Source organism: Gallus gallus, chromosome 9, assembly GCF_016699485.2.
Source record: "Gallus gallus isolate bGalGal1 chromosome 9, bGalGal1.mat.broiler.GRCg7b, whole genome shotgun sequence".
Classification (NCBI taxonomy): domain Eukaryota; kingdom Metazoa; phylum Chordata; class Aves; order Galliformes; family Phasianidae; genus Gallus; species Gallus gallus.
The window spans coordinates 9,784,676-9,806,618 of record NC_052540.1 but is presented as its reverse complement, the minus strand read 5'-3'; the positions used below and the strand labels follow the sequence as shown (position 1 = coordinate 9,806,618).

The 21,943-nt window shown below is 41.7% G+C and overlaps 2 protein-coding genes across 23 annotated transcripts in view; one reads left to right on the top strand and one right to left on the bottom strand.

Annotated features, from left to right (window-relative positions):
- The window catches only part of ZBTB38 (zinc finger and BTB domain containing 38), a 90,603-nt gene extending 70,866 nt beyond the window's left edge, over positions 1–19,737 (bottom strand). For all 6 annotated transcript variants that reach the window (XM_046898650.1, XM_046898652.1, XM_046898646.1 and 3 more), the window contains exons 1-2: positions 19,623–19,737; positions 19,036–19,194 (exon numbers count right to left, since the gene is read on the bottom strand). The gene's annotated coding sequence lies outside the window, so the exon portion shown is untranslated. The remainder of the gene's footprint in view (positions 1–19,035; positions 19,195–19,622) is intronic.
- A 446-nt stretch (positions 19,738–20,183) lies between these two features.
- Positions 20,184–21,943, top strand: part of TRIP12 (thyroid hormone receptor interactor 12) — a 66,488-nt gene continuing 64,728 nt past the window's right edge. For 11 of the 17 annotated variants that reach the window (XM_025153693.3, XM_025153691.3, XM_015276971.4 and 8 more), the window contains exon 1: positions 20,184–20,271. The gene's annotated coding sequence lies outside the window, so the exon portion shown is untranslated. Of the gene's footprint in view, positions 20,499–21,190; positions 21,476–21,943 lie in introns of those variants that run through there. The other 6 variants (XM_040706060.2, XM_046898639.1, XM_046898637.1 and 3 more) reach the window with 2 other exon arrangements.

The following is a 21,943-nucleotide window of genomic DNA, read 5'->3' as shown; positions in this document are numbered from 1 at the left end:
AATGAATTGGTGGTAAATTCACAGAAAGTGGAAACAACAAAGGTCTGTTTCGTAGCTCTATTCGCATATCAGAGTTCTTAGAATCATCTCTCTAAAGCAAAGTTACCTTTTGATGTGTTTTGCTACACAGAACAGAAATTTCACGAATACAGTATTTTGTGCACATCGTGAATTGTTTGTCATTGTCCTGAAGTGAGAATGGCATGAGGAGGAAAGAACGTACCTGATATTTAAAGTGAAAATTTTCTACCTAAAAAACTACAATGCCAGATTCCTCAATAATAGTGGTATACAGCTGTAGAACAACAGGAAAACAGGAAAAGAGTTTGCATCATTGTCTACATCTGGCTATCTTACGTGATAGTGGACATAGTAACTGGTTCTTCTCCTAAATATTCCTGTTTTCTTCATGTGTACTTGCCATGACTTACATGAAGTCATACTTGATTTCTCCAGTGTAAGCTGCAGGTATTGTGGGGACAAGGGCTAATAGCTTTCAACTAAAAGAAGACAGTTTAGATTAAACATTAGGAAGAAATTCTTCGCTGTGAGGTCGGTGAGGCCCTGGCAGAGGCTGCAGAGAATCTGTGGGCCCATCGCTGGAGGTGCTCAAGGCCAGGCTGGATGGGCCCGGGCAGCCCGAGCTGGTGCCTGGATGTAATGGCTGGCAGCCCTGCCTGTGGCAGAAGAGTAGGAACTGGATGGGCTTTAAAGTCCCTTCCAACCCAAGCCATTCTGTGACTCACAATAGTAACTTTAGTTGAAAAGCAAAAGCCCTTCAGTAACTCTGTTTACACGCTGCCAGTGGAGCTCCATGCCTGGAACGACGTCATTCACTGACTACAGCAAGGCTGTACCAGGGTACACGTGGTCCTGTTTCTGCTGTTGAATCACAAGGATCATATTGCAGGCCACACAACGTGCTACCACATTTTAGCAAAGGAAAAGCAGAGATTACTGGGGAAGAGCTGCTGTAGAATTCCCGCGGGAAAAATACATGCATTGTAAAGGTTCTATTCCAACTTCTTCCGTCTATCTTTCCCTAACCCTCTTGCTGCTCATTTGAGAAGCAGACACCACCAAGTTAACAATAGCAAAGCCCGGTTTTTAGCATGAGGGCGCCCTACGGGGGAAGGCCGCCTGTGACGCCGCGCGGGGCACAGCGCTGCTCCCGCGCTCCCCCTGGCGGACTGCCGCGCTCCGTGCTGAGGGCTGCCGCGGCCCCGCGCGTGCTGCGGCCATCTGCGGGCCCCGCGCAAAGCAAACGAGGTGGCCAGCGCTATCCTCAGCTCGTGCCGGGGGACACCGGGGCAAAGAAGCGTCTGAGAGCGTGATCTGGAAATCTCATTAGGTGCTTGAATGGCGGTGCCTAAATTTGGACGTCTGCACAGCATTTCTTCTCGAAATTGATCTTCTTTTGCAATACTTACAAGTAATATCCAGTGAAAATTTAAAACACCTTGAAACACATATTGTGGGCACGTGAATGCCCAGGAGAACTACACAGCAAGAGAAAAAAACAAAAACAAAACAACACCACTGCACGTTGGCTGACAGACACCTACTTCATGCAGCCCATAGGGATGCACTGTACCGGATGGAAGCACAGTGTCTGCGGCACTCCGCTTTTCTCTCTCAGCACAGGGACGGCTCCGTACTGCCCATCCTCAGGAGCAGCAGCAAGCGAGGATGCAGCAGGATCTGCTCCCCGCCCAGGGGACGCTGCTGGTTATGAACTAAGGCGCAGTGCAGCCCTGTGCTCCCCCTGCCCTTCCTGGACAGACAGCACGCCTGATGTGAACCCCCCCCCCCCCCCCCCAGAACTTCTCAATTTCCACCTTCCATGCTCTCTTAAACTGTAATAAAAATAAGTAAAAATAAATAAATAAATAAAATCAATGCCCGCGTGCTAAAATATTATTGTAACTTTGATATACTACTTTTCCCCACTGGAAAGTCTGAGTACATGACTTTATAATTCCATTTAGAGCAGCATTCCAGCCTACACATAAGTTAATCTGAAATTAAAAACCACAGCATTGTGGCAAACTTTCAATTTCTAAAAAATACTGCTGAAATGAGGGAATGAGAGCATAGCATTACTAGGTTATGCAGTAGGTTATTTCTTTGTGCCAGGATCTCTGTTAATATCTAAGTTAACACCTTATTGGACTTGCTTAAGTTCCACAAAAAGTTCACTGCCTCCACAGTACCTAATCCTACTCCACTCATGCTCCGTAAATGACAGATATACACTGATTCACCATTTCCTGACATCCCTTCTGTCCATTCTCTTCCTCTCCTTTAATCACTCTCATCCTCTGCTGGTTGTCTCCCAGTCACAGTATCAACTTATTTTATCTCCAAATTGAATTAAGGGTCTGAACTCAGCAACCTTCTCGACTTCTAGCTGCCCATCACATCTACAATTACAACATGCACTATTTTACTCTCTTGACATTTTCTCCAGTGCTGTCTTTACACCACCTTGTGTTTCTTGTGCTCACTTGATCTCAGTCACAAAGGCAGCTGTAATGCATTTGCAGCGACACCATGGGAACACACAGGTACAGCCATTTCCTTTTCAACTGTCAGCAATCTTCCACAGAACTTTTCTTGAAATATTGGGCCACACAGCCTTGAGGCAGTACACAGCCTGTAAGTAATTTCACCCTGATACAGCTTGGAGATGTACTCAGTACCAGAGGCATGACCTGTTCTCCAAGCTAAAAGGTTAATCTGTCACTCTGAAGCCTCTCTGAGACTATCTAGCTGTTGTATCACCTTCAAGACGACTAAACCTGTTTTTATCTTTCTCCTTAGGCCTTGCCATTACTTATGTTTTCAGTAACTGTAAAACCCATAACTTGACAGGCTTCATTCTAGGTTTCTACAGCAGCCCTGGGGATAAGAATCAAGTTAGTTTTCTCTTTAATGTGCTTATCTTCCTATATTTCGTAAGCTAAACCCCTTTTTCCCCCACCTACCTTAGTTACTACAGCAGCCTTTTCTCTACTTTTGACTGGGATAGCAAATGCAATTTCAAGGTATTCAGAGGTATGAGAATAATCTTCCTAGATCACAGCTCTGAATAATCTTTCCATCTTTCCACTTGCTGCACTGAGCAAAAGTTGGAATTGACAACCTCTCAAAACCCCTTTCAACCCAGCCTCAGTTATCCTACAATATCTCCTCCTTTTGCACCAACAGATCAGTCCTCATTCCTCCAGGATTTCCAGGCTACTCTTCCCCTATTTGTTCCCCCTCACTCAGCACTGAGAGGCTCCCCTCAGCTCCATTCAGCCAATGTGGCAACTTGGATTGTTTACTGTTCAAATGTTTCAGTTCACTATGTTCCCGCTATTTCACATACTTTCCTGATATTTGGAAAGAGGTTGCAAGCAAGCAAGCTCAATGCCATCTCTTTCTCCTCCTGAACTTCAAGCTTCTTGCTGCAAGGTGTACAAAATTCTTAGCAAACAAACAAACCAAACAACAACCCCCTCCAAAAACCTCTTTCCTTGTGCTCCTGTATTTATTCATAGTTTTTTCAAAGTCTTTTGCTGAACACTTAAAATGTAAGCTATCTAGGAATGGCAATGCTTCTTTGTTTGTTAATGAGTCTAGCAGAAGGGGATCCTGGTCTGTGGTTCAAGTTTATAGACATTACAGCAATACAAATCGTAATGCAAAGCATAGGGCTTACATTTCAAATTCTTAATCCTGGAAGTAGCACATAACACTCAACCACGGGTTACAATGACACAATGATATTATTTGGATCCTTGTGTTTATTACACATAACAAAAAGCTTGCAGGATAAGCATTTGTTTCTCCAACAGCCTTCTTAAGGCCTAGTTTGTATCACACACATTCAGTTGTTCCTACAGAAATGATTAGTGCATTGTCACTCATTTAGTAGAACAATGGTTATAGTAAATGTGACTTAATCAACATGCTGTACATTTTAAATCTTATTTTATTTTACTTATTTATTTTTACTATTTCAAATCTACGTGAAACTTGAGAGAGCTGCCAATGTCTTCAAGTCCCAGAGAGGAAATGATGTCCAATAGTAAGGGGACAGGAAGCCGTTCCAGGAAGCCGTATTTACCTCGGCACAGATTGAGGACATGCTCCAGAGGTTTGGCACCAAATGCTCAAGCAATTTGAATTGTTATTAAGAAGAGTCCCAAGGGACAACAGATTTGTAAAAGCTCACAGTTTCTTCCCTGAAAATCTCACATTTCTCACACCAACAGTAACAAAATCAATTCAGTTTCTCTGGATGTTTTCTAGAGAAAAGAACACGTACCTCATTATCAGTGATTAATGTTCAATATATTTCAGTTCATTTTTCAGAGGTAGCAGTGATTACAGCGTGCACAGTAAAAGTAGGCTTTAGTTTAAAAAAAAAAAACAACAAAACCCCAAACCTGCACACAGAGCCAACTCATCTCAGCCGAGGAACATTAAAGCAGCAGCAAAGCTGAATTGAAACTTGCCCAGATCCATTTTGCCCTCATACATATGTATGTATTTACATAAACCCCATGCTATTTATGGAGGAGGAGGTCAGCAAAACTTCAGCTGTATGCTTTGGGGAAAATAATGATGGCTCTGACACTAAGAGCCCCTCCACTTCTGCTTCTTATCAGGTACAGTTAAACCAATAAAATTAAATTGAAGACCATTATCTTCCACAGTGACATGACATTTTTTGACTCATTCACATTGAGATCCAATACAACACCAAACTTGTTTCTACTGAACTGCTACTTAATGTGCTATCCCACATGCTGTATGCATACAGCTGATTACTTCTGCTTTAGTGTCCAACTTGGAACTTGTCCTTATGAATCCAATATTGCTTCTTTAGATCATCTATCTGTTTTGTCAACTTGATTTTGAAACACTTGCTCATAAGAAGACAGGATTGTAAATTCAATTTGATACATATTTGTGAAGGACTTTTTTCCATACTCAGATACAGTAATCAAAATGGAAGTTAGAAATATTAATCAAAGCAGAATTACTGGTTTAGTTGCAATGAAATGATTCTCTTGTATCTAATTTTTGTTTCTGCTTTTTCTTTTCTTTTTTAACATCTGTTATAAAAAGAGAAAGAGAATTGTGGAATTTTAAACCAGAATGTCTGTAGAAATTGCATTCAATTTTGCTGCAGCAATATTCCTTCCAAGATGTTTGTTAAGACTAGTTACAAAAAGCAGGCTCATATAGATATATTATACACACACACATACACACACAAAAGAGTTTCCCAGATTTTTTTTCCCCAAATATTCCTAAGGAAATGGTGTAGAAAGAATCAATCACCTTACTGTTGTTTCACATCTTTTGAGTAGACTGCCCCGTGCTGTTCAAGATTTCTTATCTGTTGCTGTATTGCACTGCAAGCACAAATAATTTGCTGTTGGTTTTCATTTGCTTTATTGTTTTTTCCAAGCATCTCATTTCTACAGTTTGTTATTTTGCTCAAATTCTGTATATAAATACAAAATGAGCTACACAGTCCATTTAAAATTGGCTGGCTGATTTCATTCATAGGTGAGAATGATCCAAATCTTGCATACTAGGAGTGACAGTGATAACAGTAATACTCATCTTTCTTTGCTGAATGACTACGAGGGCTACCACAGCAGTATTTGCCACTCCCTGAATTTTTTCCCAAAATTATTTATTTGTGGAATATGACCTGTTTTGGCTATTTAAAAATACACCTAGCTGTATTTATCCTTCTTTACAGATGTATCTACAGCTAGACTTTGCAGCTGTCTCTTTTATCTCTGGTTTCCAGCTCTGTAAGTTTACTTTTCGAGGCTTATTTAGTGGTGTCCCCACTGCCTTACTATATCTGTCAGTATATTCCTCAGCTCATCCAACACCTGCTGCACTGGAGTTACTTACTGTAAAACAGATTGGCAATTCAGGTATATCAAGGCGCAGCCATATAGGTTAGTGTGCTTGCACAGCGCGTTATGAAAAGCTACCTAGTTATTAGCAATAAAAACATTACTTCCTGGCCTATTTCTATTGCTAATATCTCTGTCATTTGTTCTATAGTGAAACAATCAGTCTTACTGGGATTTATTCTGTATTTAAAGTTACTGTTATGCCTTTTTGGTTTTCTAGTATTTCTCCATTAATTTACATTAATGAATTAAGATACAAAAGCAAGTTAGCCAAAGCAATCATATCTTTCATTAAAGTTATTACAGATTGTTATTGCTAGATTATTCCATTATATGCCACAGCAAATTTCTAATTATTTTTCTTGTCTTACTATGAGGAGATGAATGACCCCAAAATGTCTCCTGGGATTCTTTAATTTTGTCAGGTTTTGACTCACAGAGTTTATTCCCAGAAGGTTTTCTACGACCTGAAAATTACCAACAATTGGGGAAGTAAGAGAAAAGAAAAGAATAATTGAGTACCAACTACCTTGAGAGAAATGCATTGCTAGGATTCCAGTTCCAGTTATGTAACCATGATTGCATTCTCAAAACAAAACTATCACAAGGGATCAGACCATAGCTACATTATGAGTGGCCTTACAACACACTTTAAAGGAAAAGAAACATCTAATAATTTATCTAGACAAGTGCGAAATGTTTTTATCTACAAAGAAAATGTTTCCAATCCCTATATGCAAATTGTAGAAATTAGAACATTTTAATGACTTCTTAACTAACAAAGCAATGACCAACCTGCATTTTTCAGTTTAGTGGCAGAAATACAATTGATCAGACATTATATTACGTGGCTACATAGAAACACCCATCCAACTGCTCAAGCATTCAAAAGTGAAAGCACTAGAATTTAAATAGTCGTTTGAACATTTAAATTAATAGGGCCATTCAAACTTCAGCACTCACACAGCCTGAAAACTTAGGAAAAGGCTCGCTGTAAGCACGCATTTAACTGACGTCCTGAGAGTTAGAGAAAGAAAAGATGGCAAACTTTTTTTCTTTACAAAGCATATTAACCTTCTGTCTCAGTTGCATTACTGGCAAATTACGTGACTATAAAACAGCAAAGAACAAGAGGCCTGGATAATGGTAACTTTCCCAAGTTCTCTCTAAATATTACAGATATGCGTGAACAGTGTGTCAGTTTTTAATGCCCACTTTTGTTTTGCTGCTGACACAGCTGGGTCTATGGGAAAGTCATATCTTTGCCTTCACACCAGCTGTTAGAGAAGATCACATCACAACCCCAAAGTCAGATCAGTTGCTGTTCTGGCAAGGTTGAAACTAATGATAAAAATCTCGTAATCTTACTCATATTAAATCTGTTTTATTTTCTTCCATTTGCTTGAGTAAAGGCAGGATTTTACGTTGCTATACATAGATCCTTGACACACTGAGCAATAAACTGGTAAATGAGAATATCAGTGATGTGCACATTTGGAAACATGCACATGGGTATATACGTACACATATACACACATATGTACATGTACAAACATACTCCATAGATTCCATTTTTTCTACTCGCATGTAGAAAAGTAAAAGCAGCCTTGACTTCACTGCCAACATGCCACAAAGGACTACTCTTATTTACTGACTGTGTAAAATTTGTTATTGCAAATCTTTGATTCAGTGACAGTGCTCTACATCTATCAACAGGAACTTGTACTTCAGATTTCTCCAGTATCTCCGTGTCGATATGTAAATGTTTAAGTTGAGAATAATTATTTATAAGTCCCAAAGAGTAAAATTCACTTTCATGACTAATTTTTAAGTTCAAGCTCAGATTCCAGAGTCTGCCAAGGCAGGCCCACGTGAATCACTTCTATATTTTTCAAGTCATGCATGTATCCTGTTGACATCTGATATGAAGTAACAACTTGACATGTTCTTTTGAACGTCAAATGTAGCCAGCTAAAATTCATCATTTTGATGTTTCTTGGGGATGATATATCATTATAGGTGATAATCAGAATTACGAAATCATCTTTCTGATAGCAAAGATACAAAATGACACCAATTAACACTCAGACTTATCCACAGCATTCTGTAAAATAACCCTTATTATGTGAATAAAAGAACAAACATCCTACTCAGTTACCTAAGTTCATCCTATTTTAAAATGACACACACAGCCTTTATTCTTTTGCAATGAAAAAAAAAATTAACCAATCTGCATTTAAAATATAATATCCAAAGGAGAAATTAAAAACACTGAAACATTTTAAACATCTCTGTAATGTGCATGGAGTATAGACTACCACTTTGCTAAAATAACAATACACTAGCAGCAATATGAGATCTGAATGCATAAAGAGATGATAAGCTGCTTGTTATTGTTTCACTGATGATCCTGCTATCTGGGAAGGCTTTGGAACCAGTACTTCTGTAAATCACCGCAGAGATAATGCAACAATGCACTGCAGTGCTGTTGGTACAACGGTGAACTTGGTACTTCCAAAAGCTTTTTATCTTTAGTGGTGTAAGGACAACTGGCATGTAAGGCTACTTCCATGTGTGTTTGTGGAACACATGAGAGTAAGGACAGAACAAAAGTGCTATGCAAACAGTGAAAGAAGTTTGAGGTCCTTTTTGGTTTCTGTAGCAGATGAGAAGTGTTCTGAATTGAACCTTCGCTATCACATTGCATGGAGCTTTGCAGGAACTGTGATCACCCAAAGGCATTTATTTGAAAACCCAAACTTTTGCTGCCCGTGCTTCTACAGTATGCATGGATGTAACATAAATGCTCAGCTGTTTATATGAGTCCTATGTAAATTTAAGAATATGGAGAAGAGCCAGAGGAGGCTGATGACCTGGCCTACTACACATCATTACCTCACTGCGTTCAGCTTGACTTGAAGCATAAAAAGAAGAATCCATAGGGAGTTCATTGTTCACCAGGAAGAACAGGTATTTCCAGCTTCCTTGTGAGAGCAATTTAAAAACAACACAACAAAACCCAAACAAAAGTCTCAATAGATGTTTAAGTCTGCCTTATTTCGGAGATCTTGAGCTGCTTATAACAACATCAGAACTGAAAAGCAGTCATAATCATTCACTGCTATAACAGATGGACTACCTGAGCCATGAGAGAGAAAAAGCTTAATTTTCTATATGGGCTTTTAAGGTTACAAACATGAATAGCTTAATAATAGACCAAATGCTCCATAGTTACTGCTAAAATCTTTAAATTGTTCATCTGTTCAGAATATTTATCTATATACTTCAAATAAAGAAAAAAGGATGCTGTTTGCAGTGAGCTACAAGATACACATCATACAACATCATACAATTCACCAGCATTGTTGTGAAAGTGACTAATGCTTGTGTCTGATGGCATCATTTGTTCATTTATCAGTGAGAATTGCAATAACAGCAGTCTCCTTAACGCTGTGGCTCTAGATCCCTGACTCCTTAGCTATTCTGCTCTTGCAGTTTAACAACCTGCAGTTGTTTCAGTGAACATACTGGTGAGCCTTGGAAGATGCTCACATAAAAAAACAATTCTTTGTGAGGTGAGTAGAAGGGAATTATTAAGTGAACACAGTGTTACTTAACTCTACTTTTCCCAATGGATACCACTGTCAAAATACTGATGGAGATAAAAAAAGATTAACTTAACCTTACCAGCAAGACCAACTTCCCTCCTAACTACACAACAGAAAGCCCAGCATGTTCTCCAGTTAGTCTCCTGCTGTCCTAGGCTGCTGAGCCTGCAAGTTTTTATCAGTGCCATACAGCCACTTCTTAACAATTCTTTCACCTTCTCACTGACCACACTCAATGTCCCCACTTCTCACTAACTGAGCAGTATTAATAATTCTCATCTCATGTATTTGTGTCTTCTGCCATTTATAACAGGTTTCTATTAAAAATTTTCAGTACTCTAAAGTACTCAAAAAGCAGTTATAAATATGGATTTTAATATTTGCATAAGAAGTTCTTGTAAGCTAGCAGTAATTTAAAAGAAGACTGGTTTGTGTGGATTGAGTGACCACCTTTACAGTTAACCATTACTTCTTCTTGATATATTGCAATTCACATGCAATAAAACTCTTTAGTTTATCAAAATATATAGAATAAATCCTAGCTTACACAGGAAAATTTAATGTAATTTCTATGAACAAGAACAAGGAGTGAACACCTGTGTATAACACTGCAAGCATTTGGCAAACTGAGATTCGACTAAACCCATGCATGGATGCCATTCTGCATTTCACACATGCACAGGATGAAATCCAACAGGTATCTGCTTTCTCAGACCATCGGAATGAAATTTTGAACTGCTTGTACTTGAAAGTATGGATTCTTCTCAGTATCACGATAGTTATTAATGCATTGGCACTCTACAAAAAGCTTGGTATGATTTTGAGTCAACGATAATGCCATCAAAATTCTGTATCAAACAAATAATGCGGTATTTCAGAATAGGTTCCCTATTAAATATATATAGTTCCATGGCCTTCTGAGAAATCTTGTATTTCCTACTTCATTCAGGCAAGTATTTGTTAACAGCATTTCAGTGATCCATTATCATTACTGTCTTCTCACTATCCTTTTACCAATGTAGATATTTTTTCAGATCACAGCAGTTAAGCCATTTAATAGTCAGAGGTGATGCAAGTCCACATACTTCCCTTCCCTTCTTCTGCTTGGTTTTGGAGGAGAAGAATATATTATTGTTAAGAGCAAGAAAAGATAAAAAATAATTCAGTTGGCAAGCAAAATAAAGCAGTGACTCCAGTAGAGTACAATCTTAAATATAATGCCATGTGGCAAAAACAAACGAACAACAGCAAAAAAAAACCCCTTCCTGATGTAAAAACAAAGAGTGTTGAGAGTTACTACGAACAAGTATTTTGAGTGGATGGAGAGAAGAAATGTCACGATTCCAAACTTTCACATAAATCAACAATGAAGCTGTTAGTTTCCCTCCACTTTGCTCACCTATTCCAAAATATCAGGGCACTTCAGCAAAGGGATTAGGAGTGTGCTTGCACATGTTTGCCAAAGGCTTCCGTTTAAAGCATCCAAAACACACTGCAGGAAAATACAGAAGGAAGCAGGAATTAAAAAGTTTAGAGAAAAAATGGTATTTTTGTTCAGGGAATGCAGAAGTAGTTAAGTCTGAGCAAGTAATCTGCTGCCTTGACACAGTCTGTTCCCTTCCTCTCAGTTACATATCTTGTTTATTCCTTGATCAATACCTTTCCTCAAGTATTTTCCCAGAACTTGCAGGAGGAAAAAAAAAAGCAAAATACAGATGTTTACAGCACAGGTGCTTTGAAGGCTGGCTAACTTCTTCCTTCATGCAGACCTGCGTATAAAGATCAGAGGGAACAATACAAGAGCAGGACAATGAGAGACGATGCAGAAGGGAGGGGGCTATGTGCTGAGAGGAAAGCAATGCTAACAGGGAGAATAAAGAATGACTCTCGAGGATCAGAGCCTGCAATTATGAGCATGATACTTGCCATTTATTAACATGATTAAACAGGCAGACCTAGATAAGATCACCACAAAGAGATTATTCCACTATTTAACAGAACAAAGGATGCTAGCTAAGTGTGAGACATAACATTCCTTTCTAGATGGCTAAGACATTGACAGATTTCTTTCGAAGCAGTTCCTTTCAGTTTCCTCCTCCTTACTGCAGTTTCAAGGTCTCTTTGTTACAATTTCTGGTCTAGTCCATGCCTTTAGTTTCTCTCTCTCCCTTTCTCCCTCTATTCCTCTCCCCACCCCACCCCACCCCCCCTTTTTTTTCCTTTTCCACCGGAGTAAAGAGCCAAATAATGGAACAGCCGGACTCCCTGCTTTCTGTATAAAAGTCCTGCAGTACAACAGCATTACAATTGAAAGTCCTTTTCTAGGGAATCTGCATGTCCTTCAGCAGAGCCTGTGTAACTGGCAATCCTTTTTATTACAGATGGAGCCTTAGTTCAACAATCTCATAACCTCTGTGAGTCCTTCTTATCATCCTCATTTGTACCCATCTGCAACCAGTCTCACACACTATCTTTTGACAACTGCTTTCCTATTCTATTCTACGGCCAGCTCACTTTCAGCACAGACCTCTCTCACTCTAAAGTCCGAGAAACAACTATTGCCTTGGCCCCAGAAATCTCATCACACCTTTTTAAGAGTAGATATACACTCGGGGTGTTTTTTTTTGAAGTTCCCTTATTGCCTGTTTACATCTTTAATGACATCTGGTGAAAGGAGTGCTGAAGAATCCATCGCACTGTACAGGCGTTCTGATACACCTGAATGCCACCCATGTCTCCAGTTTTCCAGAAACAGCTGTGGTGACAAATACGTCCTTTTTCTCAGTTACTAACCCAGCACTAAAGGTAGCATGCTTTCTGAAAAGTTCTGTTTCTTTCTATGCTTATTCAAACACTGGATTTCTCCAGTTTTAATTTTTTTTTTTTAAATATGAAATTATCTATTACCTGTGGGTTTTGGAATCACGGTAAATTACATAGGAATTACTGCACAACTCTGTTTTCGCACCAACTTAACTCATAATGACAGCTATCCTTTCGTTATCAGAGGCCATAATAATTTGATGCGTATGTATATTAAAAATGCACACTGCATTGCCTATCACAAGTATCTGCTTGCTCTTTTGATAATTCCCAGCTACACTGCTTCTCTCGTCTGCAGTCTCCATCTGCCATTGCTTTCACTCTATTGTTCACTATCATCCTATTATGCTATTTAGAACTCTAGCTTCACACACTATCCTGGGTTTCTGCTTCTATGATATTATTTTGCCTTTTCAACAAAAGACTTTCATCATTTCACTGCACACTGACTTCTAATGCTCTTTCTTTTTGTTACCACATTTCTCCAGTTAATTTCCCTAATTTAGGTTTCATCCAACAAATGACATTTACACCCACTGCACAATTTTAACCTAATTTAGTGCAGCCCATACAAAAGCTGCAGGCACTTGTACTTCGGTTTAACTTAGGCTAATTTCAGTTTATCGTCATGGTTTGAAGAGTTAATTACACAACGCTTTTTTGTTGCCCCGTGTGGATATCTGGGTGACACTGGGGACATTGGGGTCCTGTATAGGACATCTGGGTGACACCCCATGTTGGGCACCAAAATAGTGTCGCCGTCTGAAGAGTTAATCACATGACATCCCTCCCTCCCCTCTGGAGAAAGGGGTGGGAAGAAAGAGGGAAAAACCCGATTGAGATAGAAGAAACTAATTTATTAAAGGAATGTGAGATAATAGAGAATAATTACGAGTAGTAAATCAAAATGAACCAAAACTAAAATGGGATGAGAGAGAGAGACAGCCTGAGCCTTTATCGACAGGCCCTCCACTGCTCACCCTTCAGAAAAGACAGCTCTCCTCCCACCCCCCGGAATCGGAAGTCATGTGGAGGCTCCTGGGAAATGCAGTACATCCCAGAGTATCTTCCTTTTGGAGAGTCACGACTCACGTGAGACTGCGAGAGATAAACACGAAGCACAGCTCCTCAGCGCACCACATCTGCACCCAACAGCCTGGCGCATGATGTTATGAAAAGGAATACTGATAAAACCAGGACAAACATACACTGATTTAGTTATGTCCAGTCAAAAGCCACGTAATTCTTTACAACTCTCCATAGAGCAGTTTACATCAACCTCAGCAAGTTTGTTCAAAAACAAGTCACACTGGTGCATATTTAGAAGCAATCTTGTATAGCTTAGCACACAGAGATAAAATCCTGATTCTGTCCTAGCTTTGCCTACTGCTCTTCTTTCTTCCTTCCCTTAAACACATTACTGAGTGACGCTTTTTGTTTTTAATTAATGAAGAATAAATAAATAAAAAATACACAATGCACCGAGTCAAGTAAACATATCTGATAGTTCTTCATGATGAATGCCCCAGTGTATAGAGGAAACGAAATAAGGAAAAATGGGCAAAAACTAACTTAGACAACACAGAAAGTTCACTTATAGGCCTTCCTGTAACACAGAAAATCAAATTAACAGCAAACAAAGATGAGGAAACAAACTAAAAATACCTAAATTGGAGTTGATGTGAGAATATTTCAACACATCATCAAATACAACATCTGAACTATTCAAAAACAAATCTTCATAAGCTTTATGATGGTACTGAATTACTGTAGGCTCACAGACAAATATTTGTTACATGGGAATTTCAGTTAGGGACTTCGTATCAATCATATCACTAATTCAAATTCATACATGAATTTCTCCCAGGACTGGCATTCAGTAACATCTGTGGAAGGGAAAAAAGAAACAAAAGAACACAACAGAAATTTGAGCAGTTTGGGAAGAAAAATACTTGCACCGCTGCATATAAAGCCTCTGCAGGAAATCCTTGATCCACCAGTAAGGGAAGCAACATATCACAAATGATCTCAGTTGCGCAGTCCCAATTTTCTTCTATCAGTTGCATTTTTATGCTGCATTAAGCCTTTAATATGGCAGCATGACAAACAAATTCCCAAATCTTCCCCAAAATGGAATGGATAAGATCAATCAATTGTGTACAGCCAGAGATGGGGCATTATGGAAGAAGTATACTAATATCAGGCATCCAAACTACAACACGTCACCACACAGCTAAACCAATAGCTAACAACATCACTAATCATAACTGAATCCTTTTAGTTTTGGACAAAAACATCCAGTAGCAATATCTGTGTTTTCCCAACAAACCATGACTTCCCCAAAGGAAAAGTTTCCACTTTTCAAGCAGCTCTACTGTTTATGTAGATATCTGAATTAAAGACAGTGAAAAGAGGAAGGAGATTTCTCGATGTATTTTATGTTTTACAAACATTCCCCAGGTAATCATTCCTTAACGCTGTATGAACGCATTGGAAGTGTTCAATTGTTTTGGAAATATGCCTTTTCAGCAGAATGAAGCACTTCCTGAGCTGACACAAAATGGCTTCCTCCTCCTGACACGAAGGAGCGGTGCTTCAAACTACTCTAATTTAAGACAACAAGTTGATAATTTTATGCAAATTACATCCTCTATACAAATAACTCATAACACAACTATTTTGTTTAAGTGCCCCTGAAGAGAAATTTGTGCACTTCTTTTGGTTCATTAAGAACTCAAATCTTCAGTTTTAAATGTCAAGGAAGAGTAGAATTGGTCTGGCTAGGCAATAACTGTTACAGCATCCTACAGGATTGAAACACAAACAAAATTGTAAGACTTTGAAAAAGGTTCAGCTCATACAGATCTTTACTTAAAAATCAGATTAATCTTGTGAAAAAAAAGTTATTACAGTAATTAATCTATAATTAATTTCATATTATACCAAACATCTGTTATTTTTTTTTTCCCCACCAATCCATTTGGCTTAAGCACTTCAAGTGACATCTTCTGTTAATCAAATAGATTATACATCAAGTGTCGGCATTAAGACTTACCAACAAGCTCAAGGTACAACAGCAATATGAAATGTTATTGACAATGCTATGTTTTAATTTTTATTTTTAAAATCTTTATTAACTTTGTTTGTTGAAAGCAGTTTTTAATGGCTTTTGAGATTAAGTGCTGTAGGTTTGGAATTTTTACTTACCACTAAAAAAGCCAGAAAACAATTAATTACAAGATTGATACTTTAAGAAAACATTGTGCTACTCACAGTATTCAACATAATATGTTGCGCTCAGAATGCACTGATTTAATCAGAAACCAACATAAGATGTGGAAATGAACAATAGACAATAGAAGCAATGATGGATAACGAACAAGAACAGTCACTGGAATTGTTTGCGTAGTTACTTACACTATTTGCTCATCCACATGTCCTGCATATATTTGTTACAGAGTCTAGCTGGCGATGTCTGACCATACATACAATTCTGCACTTACACATTCAATAAAATTCAGCTACCCCGCTATACAAGCAGATCATATATAGAATACTGCACAAAACACCACAGATTTTATATATGTCTGGTTCCATTATTTTACAGGTAAGTTGCTAAACATCTTACTAACATGACAAAAACATCTGATTAGTGCAGCATTTGTGAAATGGTGACAGATGCTAGTATTAATTACACATTGAGTAGATCATTTTCTCATTACATTTCTTTTGTTACCAGCCTTGTCTTCCCAGTTATCAGCATGTCCTATAAGCAGATTAAGAATTTTTTGGGTCTCTATAGCTTGTTAGATGAGTGAACGACCTTTTCTATACCACCCTACCATCTGGATTCCTCTCTTGCAATTTTTAAAGTCTGCACTTGTCAACTGTAAGACCATTTATAAGAAATGTTATTTTGAAAGCTTATTTATGTGGCTATCTGGAGTAATTTTATGTTCAGCGTTGGAAGCAATATGGTTTACTGACTGCTTTGTACAAAGAGATAATGTCTATTGTTTGTGACCTACCTTGCCAAATTATAACAGGCATATCAAATATTAATTTGGCAATTCAAGAATGATTGAAGATGCACAATGAAAGGTAGCTAGAAAAGCATATGTTAAACAAGTTGCCATCTTGATGGTGGCCTCGAGACAAAAATTCCAATTCTATACATTCTACACACACAAAACAAGAACTGTCCACTGTTTCCAGAAACTTTACCAGAATTTCTTGTATATACAGAGATTTTATGGCCAACCCTGTTTTCTATGTAGTACATTTTTCCTGACATGTACAGCAACCTCTCCATAACAAACACTGCTGGGGGGAGAAAAATGAAATTGAAAATTCTGACGGCAAGGTCATTCACTTAGGAATAAGTTCTGCAATAAACCGAAAGGTTATGAGTTGGAAACTGACAATGGGAAGACAGTCTTTGGAATAATAATTGATCAAATGACAATCAAGTCAGCAATGTGATTTAGGCACAGGAAGTCAAATACGATCTTTAAATTTAAAATCACACAATTTTCCAGAAGGTGAAGCAAATAACAATGCCTTTGCACCAGGCTTTCAAAAGACCTCTTAGAATAAAAGTTCTAATGGGAAGAAATGCACAGAAAAGATAGTGCAGTGACCAGGAAGTAGACTGTTCCATAAGTGGAAACTGGAAAAACAAAACAGGACTGTCAAGAGAGAATATTTACTGAGATGAAAAAAGGAAAAACCAATCCTGTATGTACGCATACACACACTGCTACCCACAAACAATGGTACTATTTAAGCTAAAGGACGTCTCCCCACAAAATAAGCTGTAAGTTAATCTGTATAACCACAGTTTTTAGCCATTAGAGAAATGATTAAGTGGAACAGTTGTTCTGTGTTAAGTAACAAGGCAAAAAAAAAGCCTCACTACCTTTGAAGAGCACCTAGTCCCATTTATGCTGTGAAGATCTATCATGTGGCTGGATGGAACAGCGTGGACTTAAGAAATCTTTCTATTGCTTATAGCAGTGGAACTGTTAAATGCCCATAGGGTATGAATGTGTAGGATGGTTCCCTGCATTTGTAAAGTCATGATTAGAGCCTTAATACAGATATCTAAAATAAATATTTTCACTGTTGGTTCAAAAGATCTTTTTCTATACAATCCTGCAATTTAAGCTGTATTCCACAAATACTTATTTATAGACCTGCACTTCTATACAGTCTATTTTGAGAAGAGTTTTTTACAGTGAATTATAAGGCTCCTCCTTCAGCATCCAGCTTCAAGTAGCTTAAACGGAAACTATCTGGCAATCTTCTCCTCCCAGCTTCTCAATGGAAATGCACACTTGCTAGTGAGTAGTCAATATCTTTGTTTAAAAAGCTTTGGTTGCTGACTCTAAATTTGAAGCGTTAATTGAAATTGATTTTTTATCTGGGGGGGAAGCTGTCTTTTGTTGCAGAAGGTAAAGTTAGCACAGGGCCTCCTGGGCACGTTTGGGACACAAATACATCCACATAAATGTATACTTCTTGCTAATTTTTCCAACTACTGCTGCATTTGACTGGTTAAAAGGAGTTCAAACAGCCTCTGTTCTTGTCTGCCTCCTATATAATTTGCCTGCAGCAGGCCTTGTTTTCCTTTTTCCACATGTCCTAGTTTCTCTAGATTTGAGTTAAAGACAAGTAAAGATGCAAATGCTTTTGAGCAATAAACATTTACAAAATAATTATAATAATAAAACCATAAAATTGTTTGAGCTGGAAAGAACCTTTAAAGCTCAACCTCCCTGCAATGAACTGGGACACCTACAGCTCAGTCAGGTTGGTCAGAGCCTGGTGCAGTCTCAACTTGAATGCCTCCAAGGATGGGGCATCCATGATCTCTCTCTGGGCGACCAGGGTCTCCCCACCTTTACAGTTAAGAAAACATATGTCCAACCTATTTCTCCCCTCTCTTATTTTGAAACCTTTTCTTCTTGTCCTGCCACAATGGACCCTGCTAAAGAGTCTGTCCTCTTCTTTGTTATAGTCCCCCTTTAAACACCAAAAGGGGGTTGTCCAGTTTCCCCAGATAAATTATATACTTCCACTGACTGTCACAAAGCTTTTTGCACAGTTTTCCTTAAATTACTTTGGTTTGTCTTAGGGATACATTTGGGCAGGTGAAAATAAAACCCAAACCAAACATCTGAAGTGCTTCAGAGGAAACCTAAATGAGAAGTGAAAAACCGTAGATAACAATAAGAAGTGCCCTATTAGCTGAGTGCAAAAATATACGTTAAGTAGCCCAGAGCACTCAGTGAATGCTCCACAAATATCACAGCACTGATATGACTGCCATAAGGTCCACGGGGGAGACCATTACAAGACTTCCGCCATGGAACAGAACACATTTCTCAGCCGTTGTGCAGCACCATAACTACTCTTCATCTTAGAACTTAGAAGTCCTCAGAGTTACTCTGGAACTTCTACTTCAAACAAGTTTTGGGGGAGATTGAAACTACCCTCCTCCCTCACCCACCTGTCTGAAACATCTGCAGGCACTGGTGAATTTAAAAAACGTGGCATGAGAGAAACCAAGAGAAGGAGCATATAAAGAAACCAAAACCGCAGGTTATTTGGACTAGCAGCTTAATTTCAGTTTGCCACCTCCCACTCCCTTTAATTTCTTGATTGCAAACCTGACAAGTTTCCTCATCTCTGGAAGAAAATCATTTTGCTGTTTTCAGTCTTCCTATTCCCCGACAGACAACTTAGCTTTATTCTCCCAGTGCGAGGTGTTGGACTAATTTCGTTCTTAAATCCAGTTACCCTGAGGGTGCAGCTCAGCTTGCCTTTCCCTAGGAGAAATACAGGGACATTACCTAACTATTTGTTGTTTGCGCGCTTACTTCCATCACTTGCCATACCCTTCAGCAACACCACTTTGTTTCACGATGACAAGTCACAGATGTGTGCGCATTCCTTCTCGAGGCACCAACCCCTCAGAGGACTTTCCCCACCGCCGGCCCCGCAGCGCTCACCCAGGCCCCTTCCTACATCCTCGGATCCCACAGGTAGCAGCGGCCACCCCCTACCCCGCCTCTCAACGTTCCCCCTTTAGGCGGCAACTCCCTCCCTCGGGAGGCCCCGAGCCCCTTCCCTCAGCGCGGCCCTCTCTGCCCCCACAGCAACAGCAGCAGCAGCAGCAGCGAGGAACGGCCCCCCAGTCCCTCTGACAGAACGGAGAGAGAATCCAAAGCCACGATGTGAGCGGCCCGGCCCGCACCTCTCGTCAGGTGACGGCAGCCGGCGGCAGTCCTCGCTCGGGACCGAGACGCACCGCCGTACCACAAACGCCTCCGCGGGCGGCACAGCGCCATTTTGGGACGCTGGAAGGCGGTGACTATAGCAACCAGGAAGAGGCGGACATCACGCGGGGTCACCGCCGGCCCGGCCCCCTCTTAAAGGAGCAGAGCCGGCTCTGGCACCGCGGCCGGCCAACGTTGGAGCCCCCCGCAGAGCGCCGCTGCCCCGCGGGCCTCTCTCGCCCCTCCCGCCCCCTGCCGGAGGGGAGGTCCCGGCGCGGACCCCGGGGTGACGACCCCGGCGGAGGGATACAGCTCTCGGGACGTCGAACGCGCCGAACGCAGGGAGCCGGGCGCGCACACGGCCGCCGCGGGGGCTGCGTGGGGGGCGGCAGCCCGGGCGGGGGCCGCCCGTCGGGCCGGGGGCTGCGTGGGCCCCGGCGGGGCCCCGGCGCTGGGAGAAAGTAGTCCCCCGGGCTCCCCCCCGCGCCGCTGGAAGGGGTTCGGCGGCGGAGGCGGATGCCGCTCGGTGCTGCGGCTTCAGCTGATAATTGAAGGGAAGAGAGGCGGCTGCTGCCGGGCGGCGGAGAGGCACGGAGCGTCTGCGGAGGCCGCATCGGGACAAACTAGGTACCCGCGGCCCCTCCGCTTCCTCGGGGGCCGCTGGGGGAGGCGGGGCGCGGGGCCTCGGCGTTCCAGGGCCCCCCGGTTCCCGGGCCTCCGGCGTTCTGAGTCCCCGGTTCCTGGGCCTCCGTTCTCCGGGCCCTGCCGTGCCTGCCCGACCGCGCTGCCCTCCGCGGGGCTGGGACTCCGGCCCGGGGCGTTGTTGGGGTGTGCGGGGGCGGCCGGGCCCCGAGGTGGGTGCGGGGCGCGGGGGCCGCGGGGCCGGCGGTGCGGCCCGTGGGGCTGTAGGGCCGGGCCGCTGTTCCCCGTTGCCGGGTGGGGGGGCGCCCACACATCCCGAGCTGAGGGTGGGGGGTCGGGGGGGTGAGGGGGGCGACCCTCGGCCCCGTGCCACCGCCGATACAAAAGGGCAGCGTCAGTGTTGACACCGCTCTGTGCCCTTCCGCCTCTCCCTCCCCCACTCCTGTTGGCCCCCTTTCCCTAATGGCTCTTTCTGTGTTTTTCTTTGTTTTTCTTTTTCTTTCTTTCTTTATTTTTTTTTCTCCGTAGACGCTATCAAATATCGTAAAGGGGAAAAAAAAAAATAGCAACTCCTCTCTTCTTCCCTCCCACCTCATAGCCCGGCTTGGCAAAAATGCTCCATAATCGCCCGACGTCCATATTTCAGAGCCTTTCTGGGGGAGGAGGGAGGAAGGAGGTGGGGAGAGAATGGAGGCGATGTAGGGCCGAGTTGCGGCCCTGCCCGCTGGATTATTTTCGCAGCCGGCGCTCCGGAGCCGCTGTTTTTGTCGCTCTCGCTCACGAGACAAGTTCCACGGCCGCAGCGTTCTCTTGCATAACGCATCGCGCTCGGAGGTCGTTCCGACGGGGACTGCCGGCCTCCCCGCTCGCTCCAGGCCCGGTGCTGCCCGGGGCCGTCCCGGCGCTGCCCGCCGCGCCGCAGGCCCGGTTTCCTGTGCCGTGGCCCGGCATTGTTCCCGGCCCCCCTTCCTGGTGCGCCGGCCCTCGGCCGCCGGGGGGCTCCGAGCGGGGGCGGCCCGAGAGTCTGGGCTGTGAGCCGGGAGAGAATGGGGCGAAGAATGGAAAGTTATGTCAAGGGCTTTGGGGGAAAAACATCGACGTAAGGAACAAAGGTCCTGCCTGTGCTGGGAAGGCCTGCCTGTGAGGCCTGATTGTGTCGCATTTACACACGGGAAGAAACGAGTGCTTGGTACTGGCCTACATTGATTCTGTAACTCTGACGTGTGGCTTGGGAGCGTTTTCAGAGCCTGTGCAGTTTGTTTGGAGGGTGGTTTTGTTATGTGTAGCAATCTAGTACTAGTTTTAGTTAGAAATATTTATTTTATATATATATTTCCAGAAGATTGTATAGTCTCTTTTCTTTTTTTTTTCCCCTTTCCATTTCCCTATCCTGTTGCAGCCACAATACCGATCTGGGCTTTCTAACCCCACAGTACAAAACTTTCTTCGAATGGGGTAACTTCCATGGTTTCTGCACTGTGTGTTCTGGTTACTGAGCTTCCTGGTGCTTTAAAAGCTGTCAGGAAGAGGAGCTAATTAGTTACCACCTCACTGTATGACATACATCCTTCAGAATAGGGAAGAGGAGGTGTTTAATGACTTACATTTTAATTTATTTCACAAGTTTTTTTTTTTTACGGTAACTGTGGATATAGTT